We start from the raw sequence: 16,806 nt of genomic DNA, 5'->3' as shown, positions 1-16,806 counted from the left end.
CATTCCCAATATCACCATTAACCAGCGAGATGGCATCCCCCACATTACCATCAACCAGCGAGATGGCATTCCCAACATCACCATTAACCAGCGAGATGGCATTCCCAATATCACCATTAACCAGCGAGATGGCATCCCCAACATCACCATCAACCAGCGAGATGGCATCCCCAACATCACCATTAACCAGCGAGATGGCATCCCCAACATCACCATCAACCAGCGAGATGGCATCCCCAACATCACTATCAACCAGCGAGATGGTATCCCCAACATCACCATCAACCAGCGAGATGGCATCGCCAACATCACTATCAACCGGCGAGATGGCATCCCCAACATCACCATGAACCAGCGAGCGGGCATCCCCAATATCACCATTAACCAGCGAGATGGTATCCCCAACATCACCATCAATCAGCGAGATGGCATCCCCCACATCACCATCAACCAGTGAGATGGTATCCCCAACATCACCATCAATCAGCGAGATGGCATCCCCCACATCACCATCAACCAGTGAGATGGTATCCCCAACATCACCATCAACCAGCGAGATGGCATCCCCCACATCACCATCAACCGGTGAGATGGCATCCCCAACATCACCATCAACCAGCGAGATGGCATCCCCCACATCACCATCAACCGGTGAGATGGCGTCCCCAACATCACCATCAACCAGCGAGATGGTATCCCCAACATCACCATCAACCAGCGAGATGGCATCCCCAACATCACCATCAACCAGCGAGATGGTATTCCCGGGATCACCATCAACCAGTGAGATGGTATCCCCCACATCACCATCAACCAGCGAGATGGTATCCCCCACATCACCATCAACCAGCGAGATGGCATCCCCAACATCACCATCAACCAGCGAGATGGCATCCCCCACATCACCATCAACCGGTGAGATGGCGTCCCCAACATCACCATCAACCAGCGAGATGGTATTCCCGGGATCACCATCAACCGGTGAGATGGTATCCCCAACATCACCATCAACCAGCGAGATGGTATCCCCAACATCACTATCAACCAGCGAGATGGTATCCCCAACATCACCATCAACCAGCGAGATGGCATCGCCAACATCACTATCAACCGGCGAGATGGTATCCCCAACATCACCATGAACCAGCGAGATGCCATCCCCAACATCACTATCAACCAGCGAAGGGGCTGTTTAGCACACTGGGCTAAATCGCTGGCTTTGAAAGCAGACCAAGCAGGCCAGCAGCACGGTTCGATTCCCGTAACAGCCTCCCCGAACAGGTGCCGGAATGTGGCGACTAGGGGCTTTCACAGTAACTTCATTTGAAGCCTACTCGTGACAATAAGCGATTTTCATTTCATTTCATTTCAGATGGTATCCCCCACATCACCATCAACCAGCAAGATGGCATCCCCCACATCACCATCAACCAGCAAGATGGCATCCCCCACATCACCATCAAATAGCGAGATGGCATCCCCCACATCACCATCAACCAGCAAGATGGCATCCCCCACATCACCATCAACCAGTGAGATGGTATCCCCAACATCACCATCAACCGGTGAGATGGCGTCCCCAATATCACCATCAGCCAGCGAGATGGCATTCCCAACATCACCATCAACCGGTGAGATGGTATCCCCCACATCACCATCAACCAGCGAGATGGTATCCCCAACATCACCATCAACCAGTGAGATGGTATCCCCAACATCACCATCAACCGGTGAGATGGCGTCCCCAATATCACCATCAGCCAGCGAGATGGCATTCCCAACATCACCATCAACCGGTGAGATGGTATCCCCCACATCACCATCAACCAGCGAGATGGTATCCCCAACATCACCATCAACCGGTGAGATGGCATCCCCAACATCACCATCAACCAGCGAGATGGTATCCCCCCCATCACCATCAACCAGTGAGATGGCATCCCCAACATCACCATTAACCAGCGAGATGGCATCCCCAACATCACCATCAATCAGCGAGATGGCATCCCCCACATCACCATCAACCAGTGAGATGGTATCCCCAACATCACCATCAACCAGCGAGATGGCATCCCCCACATCACCATCAACCGGTGAGATGGCGTCCCCAACATCACCATCAACCAGCGAGATGGTATTCCCAACATCACTATCAACCAGCGAGATGGTATCCCCAACATCACCATCAACCAGCGAGATGGCATCGCCAACATCACTATCAACCGGCGAGATGGTATCCCCAACATCACCATGAACCAGCGAGATGCCATCCCCAACATCACTATCAACCAGCGAAGGGGCTGTTTAGCACACTGGGCTAAATCGCTGGCTTTGAAAGCAGACCAAGCAGGCCAGCAGCACGGTTCGATTCCCGTAACAGCCTCCCTGAACAGGTGCCGGAATGTGGCGACTAGGGGCTTTCACAGTAACTTCATTTGAAGCCTACTCGTGACAATAAGCGATTTTCATTTCATTTCATTTCAGATGGTATCCCCCACATCACCATCAACCAGCAAGATGGCATCCCCCACATCACCATCAACCAGCAAGATGGCATCCCCCACATCACCATCAACCAGCGAGATGGCATCCCCCACATCACCATCAACCAGCAAGATGGCATCCTCCACATCACCATCAACCAGTGAGATGGTATCCCCAACATCACCATCAACCGGTGAGATGGCGTCCCCAATATCACCATCAGCCAGCGAGATGGCATTCCCAACATCACCATCAACCGGTGAGATGGTATCCCCCACATCACCATCAACCAGCGAGATGGTATCCCCAACATCACCATCAACCGGTGAGATGGCATCCCCAACATCACCATCAACCAGCGAGATGGTACAATAAGCGATTTTCATTTCATTTCATTTCAGATGGTATCCCCCACATCACCATCAACCAGCAAGATGGCATCCCCCACATCACCATCAACCAGCAAGATGGCATCCCCCACATCACCATCAACCAGCGAGATGGCATCCCCCACATCACCATCAACCAGCAAGATGGCATCCCCCACATCACCATCAACCAGCGAGATAGCATCCCCCACATCACCATCAACCAGCAAGATGGCATCCCCCACATCACCATCAACCAGTGAGATGGTATCCCCAACATCACCATCAACCGGTGAGATGGCGTCCCCAATATCACCATCAGCCAGCGAGATGGCATTCCCAACATCACCATCAACCGGTGAGATGGTATCCCCCACATCACCATCAACCAGCGAGATGGTATCCCCAACATCACCATCAACCGGTGAGATGGCATCCCCAACATCACCATCAACCAGCGAGATGGTATCCCCCACATCACCATCAACCAGTGAGATGGCATCCCCAACATCACCATCAACCAGCGAGCGGGCATCCCCAATATCACCATTAACCAGCGAGATGGCATCCCCAACATCACCATCAATCAGCGAGATGGCATCCCCCACATCACCATCAACCAGTGAGAGGGTATCCCCAACATCACCATCAACCAGCGAGATGGCATCCCCCACATCACCATCAACCGGTGAGATGGCATCCCCAACATCACCATCAACCAGCGAGATGGTATCCCCAACATCACCATCAATCAGCGAGATGGCATCCCCAACATCACCATCAACCGGTGAGATGGTATCCCCAACATCACCATGAACCAGCGAGATGCCATCCCCAACATCACCATCAACCAGCGAGATGGTATCCCCAACATCACCATCAACCAGCGAGATGGCGTCCCCAACATCACCATCAACCAGCAAGATAGTATCCCCAACATCACCATCAACCAGCGAGATGGCATCCCCAACATCACCATCAACCACCGAGATGGTATCCCCAACATCACCATCAACCGGCGAGATAGTATCCCCAACATCACCATCAACCAGCGAGATGGTATCCCCAACATCACCATCAACCAGCGAGATGGCGTCCCCAACATCACCATCAACCAGCGAGATAGTATCCCCAACATCACCATCAACCAGCGAGATGGCATCCCCAACATCACCATCAACCAGTGAGATGGCATCCCCAATATCACCATCAACCAGTGAGATGGCATCCCCAACATCACCATCAACCAGCGAGATGGCATCCCCAACATCACCATCAATCAGCGAGATGGCATCCCCAACATCACCATCAACCAGCGAGATGGTATTCCCGGGATCACCATCAACCAGCAAGATGGCATCCCCCACATCACCATCAACCAGCGAGATGGCATCCCCAACATCACCATCAACCAGTGAGATGGTATCCCCCACATCACCATCAACCAGTGAGATGGCATCCCCAACATCACCATCAACCAGCGAGCGGGCATCCCCAATATCACCATTAACCAGCGAGATGGCATCCCCAACATCACCATCAATCAGCGAGATGGCATCCCCCACATCACCATCAACCAGTGAGAGGGTATCCCCAACATCACCATCAACCAGCGAGATGGCATCCCCCACATCACCATCAACCGGTGAGATGGCATCCCCAACATCACCATCAACCAGCGAGATGGTATCCCCAACATCACCATCAATCAGCGAGATGGCATCCCCAACATCACCATCAACCGGTGAGATGGTATCCCCAACATCACCATGAACCAGCGAGATGCCATCCCCAACATCACCATCAACCAGCGAGATGGTATCCCCAACATCACCATCAACCAGCGAGATGGCGTCCCCAACATCACCATCAACCAGCAAGATAGTATCCCCAACATCACCATCAACCAGCGAGATGGCATCCCCAACATCACCATCAACCACCGAGATGGTATCCCCAACATCACCATCAACCGGCGAGATAGTATCCCCAACATCACCATCAACCAGCGAGATGGTATCCCCAACATCACCATCAACCAGCGAGATGGCGTCCCCAACATCACCATCAACCAGCGAGATAGTATCCCCAACATCACCATCAACCAGCGAGATGGCATCCCCAACATCACCATCAACCAGTGAGATGGCATCCCCAATATCACCATCAACCAGTGAGATGGCATCCCCAACATCACCATCAACCAGCGAGATGGCATCCCCAACATCACCATCAATCAGCGAGATGGCATCCCCAACATCACCATCAACCAGCGAGATGGTATTCCCGGGATCACCATCAACCAGCAAGATGGCATCCCCCACATCACCATCAACCAGCGAGATGGCATCCCCAACATCACCATCAACCAGTGAGATGGTATCCCCCACATCACTATCAACCAGCGAGATGGCATCCCCAACATCACCATCAACCAGCGAGATGGCATCCCCAACATCACCATGAACCAGCGAGATGGCATCCCCAACATCACCATCAACCAGTGAGATGGTATCCCCCACATCACTATCAACCAGCGAGATGGCATCCCCAACATCACCATCAACCAGCGAGATGGCATCCCCAACATCACCATCAACCAGCGAGATGGCGTCCCCAACATCACCATCAATCAGCGAGATGGCATCCCCAACATCACCATCAACCAGTGAGATGGTATCCCCCACATCACTATCAACCAGCGAGATGGCATCCCCAACATCACCATCAACCAGCGAGATGGCATCCCCAACATCACCATCAACCAGCGAGATGGCGTCCCCAACATCACCATCAATCAGCGAGATGGCATCCCCAACATCACCATCAACCGGCGAGATGGCATCCCCCACATCACCATCAACCAGTGCGATGGCATCCCCAACATCACCATCAATCAGCGAGATGGCATCCCCAACATCACCATCAACCAGCGAGATGGTATCCTCAACATCACCATCAATCAGCGAGATGGCATCCCCAACATCACCATCAACCGGCGAGATAGTATCCCCAACATCACCATCAACCGGCGAGATGCCATCCCCAACATCACCATCAACCAGCGAGATGGTATCCCCAACATCACCATCAACCAGCGAGATGGCGTCCCCAACATCACCATCAACCAGCTAGATGGCATCCCCAACATCACCATCAACCAGCGAGATGGCATCCCCCACATCACCATCAACCAGCAAGATGGTATCCCCAACATCACCATCAACCAGCTAGATGGTATCCCCAACATCACCATCAATCAGCGAGATGGCATCCCCAACATCACCATCAACCAGCGAGATGGCGTCCCCAACATCACCATCAATCAGCGAGATGGTATTCCCGGGATCACCATCAACCAGCAAGATGGCATCCCCCACATCACCATCAACCAGCAAGATGGCATCCCCCACATCACCATCAACCAGCGAGATGGCATCCCCAACATCACCATCAACCAGTGAGATGGTATCCCCCACATCACTATCAACCAGCGAGATGGCATCCCCAACATCACCATCAACCAGCGAGATGGCATCCCCAACATCACCATCAACCAGCGAGATGGCATCCCCAACATCACCATCAACCAGCGAGATGGCATCCCCAACATCACCATCAACCAGTGAGATGGCATCCCCAATATCACCATCAACCAGTGAGATGGCATCCCCAACATCACCATCAACCAATGAGATGGCATCCCCAACATCACCATCAACCGGCGAGATGGCATCCCCCACAACACCATCAACCAGTGAGATGGCATCCCCAACATCACCATCAAGCCAACCCAACAGCAGCAAGTGGCACAACACTCAGGACTTCAAGCACGATTCCCAAAACACCAGGGGCAGCATACACAGCTTTGCCTCCTGACTCACCAGAAGAACATAGGAACTAGGATCATTCAATATGGTCCTAGCTGATCTCTCAACTCCACTTTCCTGCCCGTTCTCCATAACCCTTCAACCCATTACCAATTAAAAATATGTCCAACTCCTCCTTAAATTTACTCAATGTCCCAGCATCCACCGCACTCTTGGGTAGTGAATTCCACCGATTCACGAGCTTTTGAGAGAAGTAATGTCTCCTCATCTCTGTTTTAAATCTGCTCCCCTTTATCCTGAGATCATGACCTCTTGTTCTAGAATACGCCACAAGAGGAAACCATCAACTCCACGTCTATGTTATCCAGCCCTTTTAGCATCTTGTACACCTCAATTAGATCTCCCCTCATTCTTCTAAACTGGGGATAGTATAGGCCACTCTTCATAAGAGAAACCCCTCAGGCGGGATCCACTTTCCAGCGACGCTGGGGTAGCGGAATGAGATTGGGCGGAGAATCACCATGAGCCGAGAATCGTGGCCGGCATCGGGGCTCCGGAATGCCATGCTCCGGAATGCAATGCTCCGGAATGCCATGCTCCGGAATGAAATGCTCCGGAATGCCATGCTCCGGAATGCAATGCTCCGGAATGCAATGTTCCGGAATGCCATGCTCCAGAATGCAATGCTCCGGAATGCAATGCTCCGGAATGCAATGCTCCGGAATGCAATGCTCCGGAATGCCATGCTCCAGAATGCAATGCTCCGGAATGCCATGCTCCGGAATGAAATGCTCCGGAATGCCATGCTCCGGAATGCAATGCTCCGGAATGCCATGCTCCGGAATGAAATGCTCCGGAATGCCATGCTCCGGAATGCAATGCTCCGGAATGCAATGTTCCGGAATGCCATGCTCCAGAATGCAATGCTCCGGAATGCAATGCTCCGGAATGCAATGCTCCGGTGCCTCAACAGCGGCGACAATGCATTCTACTCTGCATATGACTAACGAGCTGGACCCGGTATCCTTCGGGGCCTCCGGGATTATCCGTCTCCGCCAGGAGGAATTACCGACGGCGAGTTTCACTTGTGGTTCCCAGAACGGGGAACCAGATGCCGTGCCTGCTGAGGGAGAGGGAGGAGGTAGGACTTAGGCAGCCGGCCCTGCAGCTGGCATGGCTGGCTGGGGGAGGCGGGGCGTCTTCCAGGGCCGGGGACGGTGTAGCGAGGAGGGAGGAGAGGGGAGAGGGACATGGCGGTGAGAGGGGGGGGCAGGGGCTGCATTGCAGGCTGGGGCCGCCGTGCTGCCCGTTGGACCTGGTTGGCCACGGGGGTACGCACCATGGTAACATGTCTGCCTTTCACCCCCTGCAGACATTGGCTATCGGAATCCAATCAGGAATGGCCTTCATGCTAGCCGCCGCCGTCCTGGGGGACGCACGAGCTGGAGCTTCTAGGGGAGGAACCTGCAGCAGCGGAGTCTGCTGCAGAGGAACAGGAGGCAGCCGGAGGGTGGGGAGCCGGAGCTGAGGGTGGGGAGCCGGGAGGGTGGGGAGCCGGAGCTGAGGGTGGGGAGCCGGAGCTGAGGGTGGGGAGCCGGAGCTGAGGGTGGAGAGCCGGAGCTGAGGGTGGAGAGCCGGAGTTGAGGGTGGGGAGCCGGGAGGGTGGAGAGCCGGGAGGGTGGGGAGCCGGAGCTGAGGGCGGAGAGCCGGGAGGGTGGGGAGCCGGGAGGGTGGGGAGCCGGGAGGGTGGGGAGCCGGAGCTGAGGGTGGGGAGCCGGAGCTGAGGGTGGGGAGCCGGAGCTGAGGGTGGGGAGCCGGGAGGGTGGGGAGGCGGAGCTGAGGGTGGGGAGCCGGGAGGGTGGGGAGCCGGAGCTGAGGGTGGGGAGCCGGAGCTGAGGGTGGGGAGCCGGGAGGGTGGGGAGCCGGGAGGGTGGGGAGCCGGAGCTGAGGGTGGGGAGCCGGAGCTGAGGGTGGGGAGCCGGAGCTGAGGGTGGGGAGCCGGAGCTGAGGGTGGGGAGTCGGAGCTGAGGGTGGGGAGCCGGGAGGGTGGGGAGCCGGAGCTGAGGGTGGGGAGTCGGAGCTGAGGGTGGGGAGCCGGGAGGGTGGAGAGCCGTAGCTGAGGGTGGGGAGTCGGAGCTGAGGGTGGGGAGCCGGGAGGGTGGGGAGCCGGAGCTGAGGGTGGGGAGCCGGGAGGGTGGGGAGCCGGAGCTGAGGGTGGGGAGCCGGGAGGGTGGGGAGCCGGAGCTGAGGGTGGAGAGCCGGGAGGGTGGGGAGCCGGAGCTGAGGGTGGAGAGCCGGGAGGGTGGGGAGCCGGAGCTGAGGGTGGGGAGCCGGGAGGGTGGGGAGCCGGAGCTGAGGGTGGGGAGTCGGAGCTGAGGGTGGGGAGCCGGAGCTGAGGGTGGGGAGCCGGGAGGGTGGGGAGCCGGGAGGGTGGGGAGCGGAGCTGAGGGTGGGGAGCCGGAGCTGAGGTGGGGAGCCGGAGCTGAGGGTGGGGAGCCGGGAGGGTGGAGAGCAGCTGCTGAGGGTGGGGAGCCGGAGCTGAGGGTGGAGAGCCGGAGCTGAGGGTGGGGAGCCGGGGCTGAGGGTGGGGAGCCGGGAGGGTGGGGAGCCGGAGCTGAGGGTGGGGAGTCGGAGCTGAGGGTGGGGAGCCGGAGCTGAGGGTGGGGAGCCGGGAGGGTGGAGAGCAGCTGCTGAGGGTGGGGAGCCGGAGCTGAGGGTGGGGAGCCGGAGCTCAGGGTGGGGAGGCGGAGCTGAGGGTGGGGAGCCGGGAGGGTGGGGAGCCGGGAGGGTGGGGAGCCGGGAGGGTGGGGAGCCGGAGCTGAGGGTGGGGAGCCGGGGCTGAGGGTGGGGAGCCGGGAGGGTGGGGAGCCGGGAGGGTGGGAGCCGGGAGGGTGGGGAGCCGGAGCTGAGGGTGGAGAGCCGGAGCTGAGGGTGGAGAGCCGGGAGGGTGGGGAGCCGGGGCTGAGGGTGGAGAGCCGGGAGGGTGGGGAGCCGGGAGGGTGGGGAGCCGGAGCTGAGGGTGGGGAGCCGGGAGGGTGGGGAGCCGGAGCTGAGGGTGGGGAGCCGGGAGGGTGGGGGGCCGGAGCTGAGGGTGGGGAGGCGGGAGGGTGGGGAGCCGGAGCTGAGGGTGGGGAGCCGGAGCTGAGGGTGGGGAGCCGGGAGGGTGGGGAGCCGGGAGGGTGGGGAGCCGGGAGGGTGGAGAGCCGGAGCTGAGGGTGGGGAGCCGGGAGGGTGGGGAGCCGGGAGGGTGGAGAGCCGGAGCTGAGGGTGGGGAGCCGGAGCTGAGGGTGGGGAGCCGGAGCTGAGGGTGGGGAGCCGGGAGGGTGGGGGGCCGGAGCTGAGGGTGGGGAGCCGGAGCTGAGGGTGGGGAGCCAGAGCTGAGGGTGGGGAGCCGGAGCTGAGGGTGGGGAGCCGGAGCTGAGGGTGGGGAGCCGGGAGGGTGGGGAGCCGGAGCTGAGGGTGGGGAGCCGGAGCTGAGGGTGGAGAGCCGGAGCTGAGGGTGGGGAGCCGGAGCTGAGGGTGGGGAGTCGGAGCTGAGGGTGGGGAGCCGGAGCTGAGGGTGGGGAGCCGGAGCTGAGGGTGGGGAGTCGGAGCTGAGGGTGGGGAGCCGGAGCTGAGGGTGGGGAGCCGGAGCTGAGGGTGGGGAGCCGGAGCTGAGGGTGGAGAGCCGGGAGGGTGGGGAGCCGGCGCTGAGGGTGGGGAGCCGGAGCTGAGGGTGGAGAGCCGGAGCTGAGGGTGGGGAGCCGGAGCTGAGGGTGGGGAGCCGGAGCTGAGGGTGGGGAGCCGGAGCTGAGGGTGGGGAGCCGGAGCTGAGGGTGGAGAGCCGGGAGGGTGGGGAGCCGGCGCTGAGGGTGGGGAGCCGGAGCTGAGGGTGGGGAGCCGGAGCTGAGGGTGGGGAGCCGGAGCTGAGGGTGGGGAGCCGGAGCTGAGGGTGGGGAGCCAGAGCTGAGGGTGGGGAGCCGGAGCTGAGGGTGGGGAGCCGGAGCTGAGGGTGGAGAGCCGGGAGGGTGGGGAGCCGGCGCTGAGGGTGGGGAGCCGGAGCTGAGGGTGGGGAGCCGGAGCTGAGGGTGGGGAGCCGGAGCTGAGGGTGGGGAGCCGGAGCTGAGGGTGGGGAGCCGGAGCTGAGGGTGGGGAGCCGGGGCTGAGGGTGGAGAGCCGGGAGGGTGGGGAGCCGGGAGGGTGGGGAGCCGGAGCTGAGGGTGGGGAGCCGGAGCTGAGGGTGGGGAGCCGGCTGCCCAACAGGCCGTAGTGGAGGTGGGAAGGAGGCGCCACATTAGCCTCGTGTATACTGGCAGCGCCTGTCATAGAATCCCGACAGTGCAGAAGGAGGTCATTCAGCCCATCGAATCTGCACTGACCCTCTGAAAGAGCACGGCAAAGTAAATTCCTGGCCTCAGCGAAGTTCCAGCATTTTGAGTCTAAACGTGTGATGCGTTTGAAATTATTGGGTTCAGAAGACAATAATACACACTTGACCCTGACAAATCAGACAGGCCGTGACTCTCCGGCCTCATTGGCTCTCTGCCTCAGGTGTAACGAGGCCGGCGTTTATTGGGACAAGCCAAAAACGGGAACCTCGCCAGGCGCCAAACAGTTTGTGATGAAACCGGCCATTCCCGTAGGTGATATCGGGACCTCGCCTTTGCGAACCGATAAACCCATCATCACCACTTAAGCCCCAATTCCACACAATTAACGCAAACGACCCCTTATCCACTGGCCTCCCGTCATTCAGCAGCCTCCCAGGAAGTGGTCACGCTGGCATTGATCAGTACTCCTTTTGAAAAACCTGAACCTGGCGGAAGGGGTTCTGTGTGGAGCCGGGGGGAGGTGAATAGCCATCTTTGCTCACAGGCAATGAGCCCGGGGGGCACTGGGCTTGCTGACCTCGTGCTCGGTGGGGGGTGGGGGACCCATGGCTGGGGGTGGGGGAACCATGGGCTGGTGGAGGGAGTGAGGGGCACCCTACTCTCCGATGGTGTGAGCCGCCATGGGAAGTGGAGGGGGGACCCGCTGGGGGTGGGCGGGGGTAACGCCACGCCGCTCCACCATGCCAACCCCTGGATCGTGTGTACCCGTTCCGGGGGCAACCCTTGTCCCTGTCGTCAGCCCCACCAACTACTCATAACCCCCACCGACTCCTGAGGCCTCTGGCTGTGCAGCTGAAGACGATTACTGTCACTGTCTGTGCGGAGTCTGCACGTTCTCCCCGTGTCTGCGTGGGTTTCCTCTGGGTGCTCCGGTTTCCTCCCACAGTCCAAAGACGTGCTGTTAGGTGGATTGCCCTTGCTAAATTGCCCTTAGTGTCCAAACGGTTAGGTGGGGTTGCGGGAATAGGGCAGGGGCTTGGGCCTTAATAGGGTGCTCTTTCAGAGAGCTGGCAGAGACACGATGGGCTGAATGGCCTCCTTTTACACTGTCGTGATTCTATGATTCTACAAGGTTGTTCACATCCACCTGAGAGGGCCTTTATTGATAAAATACAGGTGTGCACGGTGCACAGCTCTGTTTAACCACAATCTCACCATGAATGTGTGATTATCATTATCTCAGATAACATCTCATCCAGATGACAGTGGCTCTGACAGTGCGGCACTCCCTCAGTACTGACCCTCTGACAGTGTGGCACTCCCTCAGTACTGACCCTCTGACAGTGCGGCACTCCCTCAGTACTGACTCTCTGACAGTGCGGGACTCCCTCAGTACTGACCCTCTGACAGTGCGGCACTCCCTCAGTACTGACCCTCTGACAGTGCGGCGCTCCCTCAGTACTGACCCTCTGACAGTGCGGCTCTCCTCAGTACTGACCCTCTGACAGTGCGGCGCTCCCTCAGTACTGACCCTCTGACAGTGCGGCACTCCCTCAGTACTGACCCTCTGACAGTCCTGCGCTCCTTCAGTACTGACCCTCTGACAGTGCAGCACTCCCTCAGTAATGACCCTCTGACAGTGCGGCACTCCCTCAGTACTGACCCTCTGACAGTGCAGCACTCCCTCAGTACTGAGTCACTGACAGTGCGGCACTCCCTCAGTACTGACCCTCTGACAGTGCAGCACTCCCTCAGTACTGACCCTCTGACAGTGCGGCACTCCCTCAGTACTGACCATCTGACAGTGCAGCACTCCCTCAGTACTGACCCTCTGACAGTGCAGCATTCCCTCAGTACTGACCCTCTTACAGTGCGGCACTCACTCAGTAGTGTCTCTCTGACAGTGCTGCACCCCCTCAGTACTGACCCTCTGACAGTGCGGCACTCCTTCAGTACTGACCCTCTGACAGTGCAGCACTCCCTCAGTACTGACCCTCTGACAGTGCAACACTCCCTCAGTACAGACTCTCTGACAGTGCAGCACTCCCTCAGTACTGACCCTCTGACAGTGCAGCACTCCCTCAGTATTGACCCTCTGACAGTGCAGCACTCCCTCAGTACTGACCCTCTGACAGTGCAGCACTCCCTCAGTACTGACCCTCTGACAGTGCGGCACTCCCTCAGTACTGTCTCTCTGACAGTGCTGCACCCCCTCAGTACTGACCCTCTGACAGTGCGGCACCCCCTCAGTACTGACCCTCTGACAGTGCAGCACTCCCTCAGTACTGACCCTCTGACAGTGCGGCACTCCCTCAGTACTGACCCTCTGACAGTGCGGCACTCCCTCAGTACTGACCCTCTGACAGTGCAGCACTCCCTCAGTACTGACCCTCTGACAGTGCAGCACTCCCTCAGTACTGACCCTCTGACAGTGCGGCACTCCCTCAGTACTGACCCTCTGACAGTGCAGCACTCCCTCAGTACTGACCCTCTGACAGTGCGGCACTCCCTCAGTACTGACCCACTGACAGTGCAGCACTGCCTCAGTACTGACCCTCTGACAGTGCAGCACTCCCTCAGTACTGACCCTCTGACAGTGCGGCACTCCCTCAGTACTGACCCTCTGACAGTGTGGCACTCCCTCAATACTGACCCTCTGACAGTGCAGCACTCCCTCAGTACTGACCCTCTGACAGTGCCGCACTCCCTCAGTACTGACCCTCTGACAGTGCCGCACTCCCTCAGCACTGACCCTCTGACAGTGCGGCACTCCCTCAGTGCTAACCCTCTGACAGTGCGGCACTCCCTCAGTACTGAGCCTCTGACAGTGCGGCACTCCCTCAGTACTGACCATCTGACAGTGCAGCACTCCCTCAGTACTGACCCTCTGACAGTGCAGCATTCCCTCAGTACTGACACTCTGACAGTGCGGCACTCCCTCAGTACTGTCTCTCTGACAGTGCTGCACCCCCTCAGTACTGACCCTCTGACAGTGCGGCACTCCCTCAGTACTGACCCTCTGACAGTGCAGCACTCCCTCAGTACTGACCCTCTGACAGTGCGGCACTCCCTCAGTACTGTCTCTCTGACAGTGCTGCACCCCCTCAGTACTGACCCTCTGACAGTGCGGCACTCCCTCAGTACTGACCCTCTGACAGTGCAGCACTCCCTCAGTACTGACCCTCTGACAGTGCGGCACTCCCTCAGTACTGACCCTCTGACAGTGCAGCACTCCCTCAGTACTGACCCTCTGACAGTGCGGCACTCCCTCAGTACTGACCCTCTGACAGTGCGGCACTCCCTCAGTACTGACCCTCTGACAGTGCGGCTCTCCCTCAGTACTGACTCTCTGACAGTGCAGCATTCCCTCAGTACTGACCCTCTGACAGTGCGGCACTCCCTCAGTACTGACCCTCTGACAGTGCAGCACTCCCTCAGTACTGACCCTCTGACAGTGCGGCATTCCCTCAGTACTGACCCTCTGACAGTGCGGCACTCCCTCAGTACTGACCCTCTGACAGTGCGGCACTCCCTCAGTACTGACCCTCTGACAGTGCGGCACTCCCTCAGTACTGACCCTCTGACAGTGCGGCACTCCCTCAGTACTGACCCTTTAACAGTGCAGCACTCCCTCAGTACTGACCCTCTGACAGTGCAGCACTCCCTCAGTACTGACCCTCTGACAGTGCAGCACTCCCTCAGTACTGACCCTCTGACAGTGCAGCCCTCCCTCAGTACTGACCCTCTGACAGTGCAGCACTCCCTCAGTACTGACCCTCTGACAGTGCAGCACTCCCTCAGTACTGACCCTCTGACAGTGCGGCACTCCCTCAGTACTGACCCTCTGACAGTGCAGCACTCCCTCAGTACTGACCCTCTGACAGTGCAGCACTCCCTCAGTACTGACCCTCTGACAGTGCGGCACTCCCTCAGTACTGACCCTTTAACAGTGCAGCACTCCCTCAGTACTGACCCTCTGACAGTGCAGCACTCCCTCAGTACTGACCCTCTGACAGTGCAGCATTTCCTCAGTACTGACCCTCTGACAGTGCAGCATTCCCTCAGTACTGACCCTCTGACAGTGCGGCACTCCCTCAGTACTGACCCTCTGACAGTGCGGCACTCCCTCAGTACTGACCCTCTGACAGTGCGGCGCTCCCTCAGTACTGGTACTGAAGGGGTCGAGATACAGCAGATAGAGGGAAATGTCTCATTGATGTTCGGGTCTTTTTTAATGCAGCAACTCATCAGGGTGTTGGAAGGCTGGTGGCGCGGTTCCCTGCTCCCGCCACTCGGCAATGGGATTTCCCAGTGAAGCCCCCCCACTCGCCGGGAAAGCCATGGTGGGGTTTTCAGAAAGAAAGCCGCCAAAGGGATACATTTTGCAGGGGGGGGCGTGGGACTGGCTTAATTGCTCTTGCCGGGAGTTGACACCGGTGCGATGGGCTGAATGGTCTGCTAATACCAAACTATAATTCTGTAGGCTCAAAGCTCTGGAGTGGGATTATGAACCCACTAGTCCGTGACACAGGAGGTGAGAGTGCTACCAGCCGGGTAGCTGACACTGACACAGAATATAAACCAGGTTATGTTATTTTAACATTGCTAAGTTAGGTCAGAGCACCAGGTTAGAACAGGGGGTCCACACGCCGCTCTCTCTCTCTGATATCCTGCCTATCCAATTGACTCCCTCCAAGCTGCATTAACCTTCACATTGTGTTCTTACCTCAAATGTGATTGTCTTTCAAAAGCAGCGGATAGCTTGTTGCTTCCTGGGAAGGAATGAATTACAGCCAAAATGTGCTCCCTTTATTAATAAAATGAAAATAATAAGCAAGGCACTCAGCGGAGGACTCTTCAAGTGGTTTATTACACTATTCCCTCCAGTGAAACATTAAGAGTTTTTCACCCTATTGATGCCAGTCTCCTTCTCACATATCAATCACTCTGGTCCTAATAAGCAAATATTATAGTTGCTGTCCCGAGAGTTTGATTAATCTGCATTAAGATATATTCTCACACCTTCACCATCTATTAAACTGCTCCCTCTATTCTTCACCTTTATTAAGCTGGAAACAATCCCATCGACAATTCCCGCTCAATAGTGGGCCCGACAGTAATAAAGTGCACAGAGCACAGGCTCTGTTCAACCACAATCTCCTCATCATCAATGTGTGACTGTGATGAACTTAGTTAATGCTTCGGTCAGGGCTTTCCAAAGCTTTGACAAAGAGTCATCGGACTCGAAACGTTTGCTCTTTTCTCTCCCTACCGATGCTGCCAGACTTGCTGAGATTTTCCAGCATTTTCCCTTTCGTTTCAGATTCCAGCATCCGCAGTAATTTGCTTTTATTATTTGTATTGTGTGTGTTAGGAATAAGCGTCAATGAGGACTGCAGCAGAGCATGCCAGGAGCAACACCAAGCCTCCCGAAAAATGGTGAAGCTACAACACAGGGCTACTTGTGTGCCAAACAGCATAAGCAGCAAGTAATAGACAGAGCTGAGCGATTCCACAGCTACGGGCAATTTATCATGGCCAATCCACCTAACCCGCACATCTTTGGACTGTGGGAGGAAACCGGAGCACCCGGAGGAAACCCACGCACACACGGGGAGGACGTGCAGACTCCGCACAGACAGTGACCCAGCCGGGAATCGAACCTGGGACCCTGGAGCTGTGAAGCATTTATGCTAACCACCATGCTACTGTGCTGCCCACTGATTCACTCTACGTGATAGCATGTGGGCAGCATGGTAGCACAGTGGTTAGCACAGTTGCTTCACAGTTCCAGGGTCCCAGGTTCGATTCCCG

The sequence above is a fragment of the Scyliorhinus canicula genome, chromosome 10, assembly GCF_902713615.1.
Source record: "Scyliorhinus canicula chromosome 10, sScyCan1.1, whole genome shotgun sequence".
Classification (NCBI taxonomy): domain Eukaryota; kingdom Metazoa; phylum Chordata; class Chondrichthyes; order Carcharhiniformes; family Scyliorhinidae; genus Scyliorhinus; species Scyliorhinus canicula.
This window is presented reverse-complemented; position numbering follows the sequence as displayed.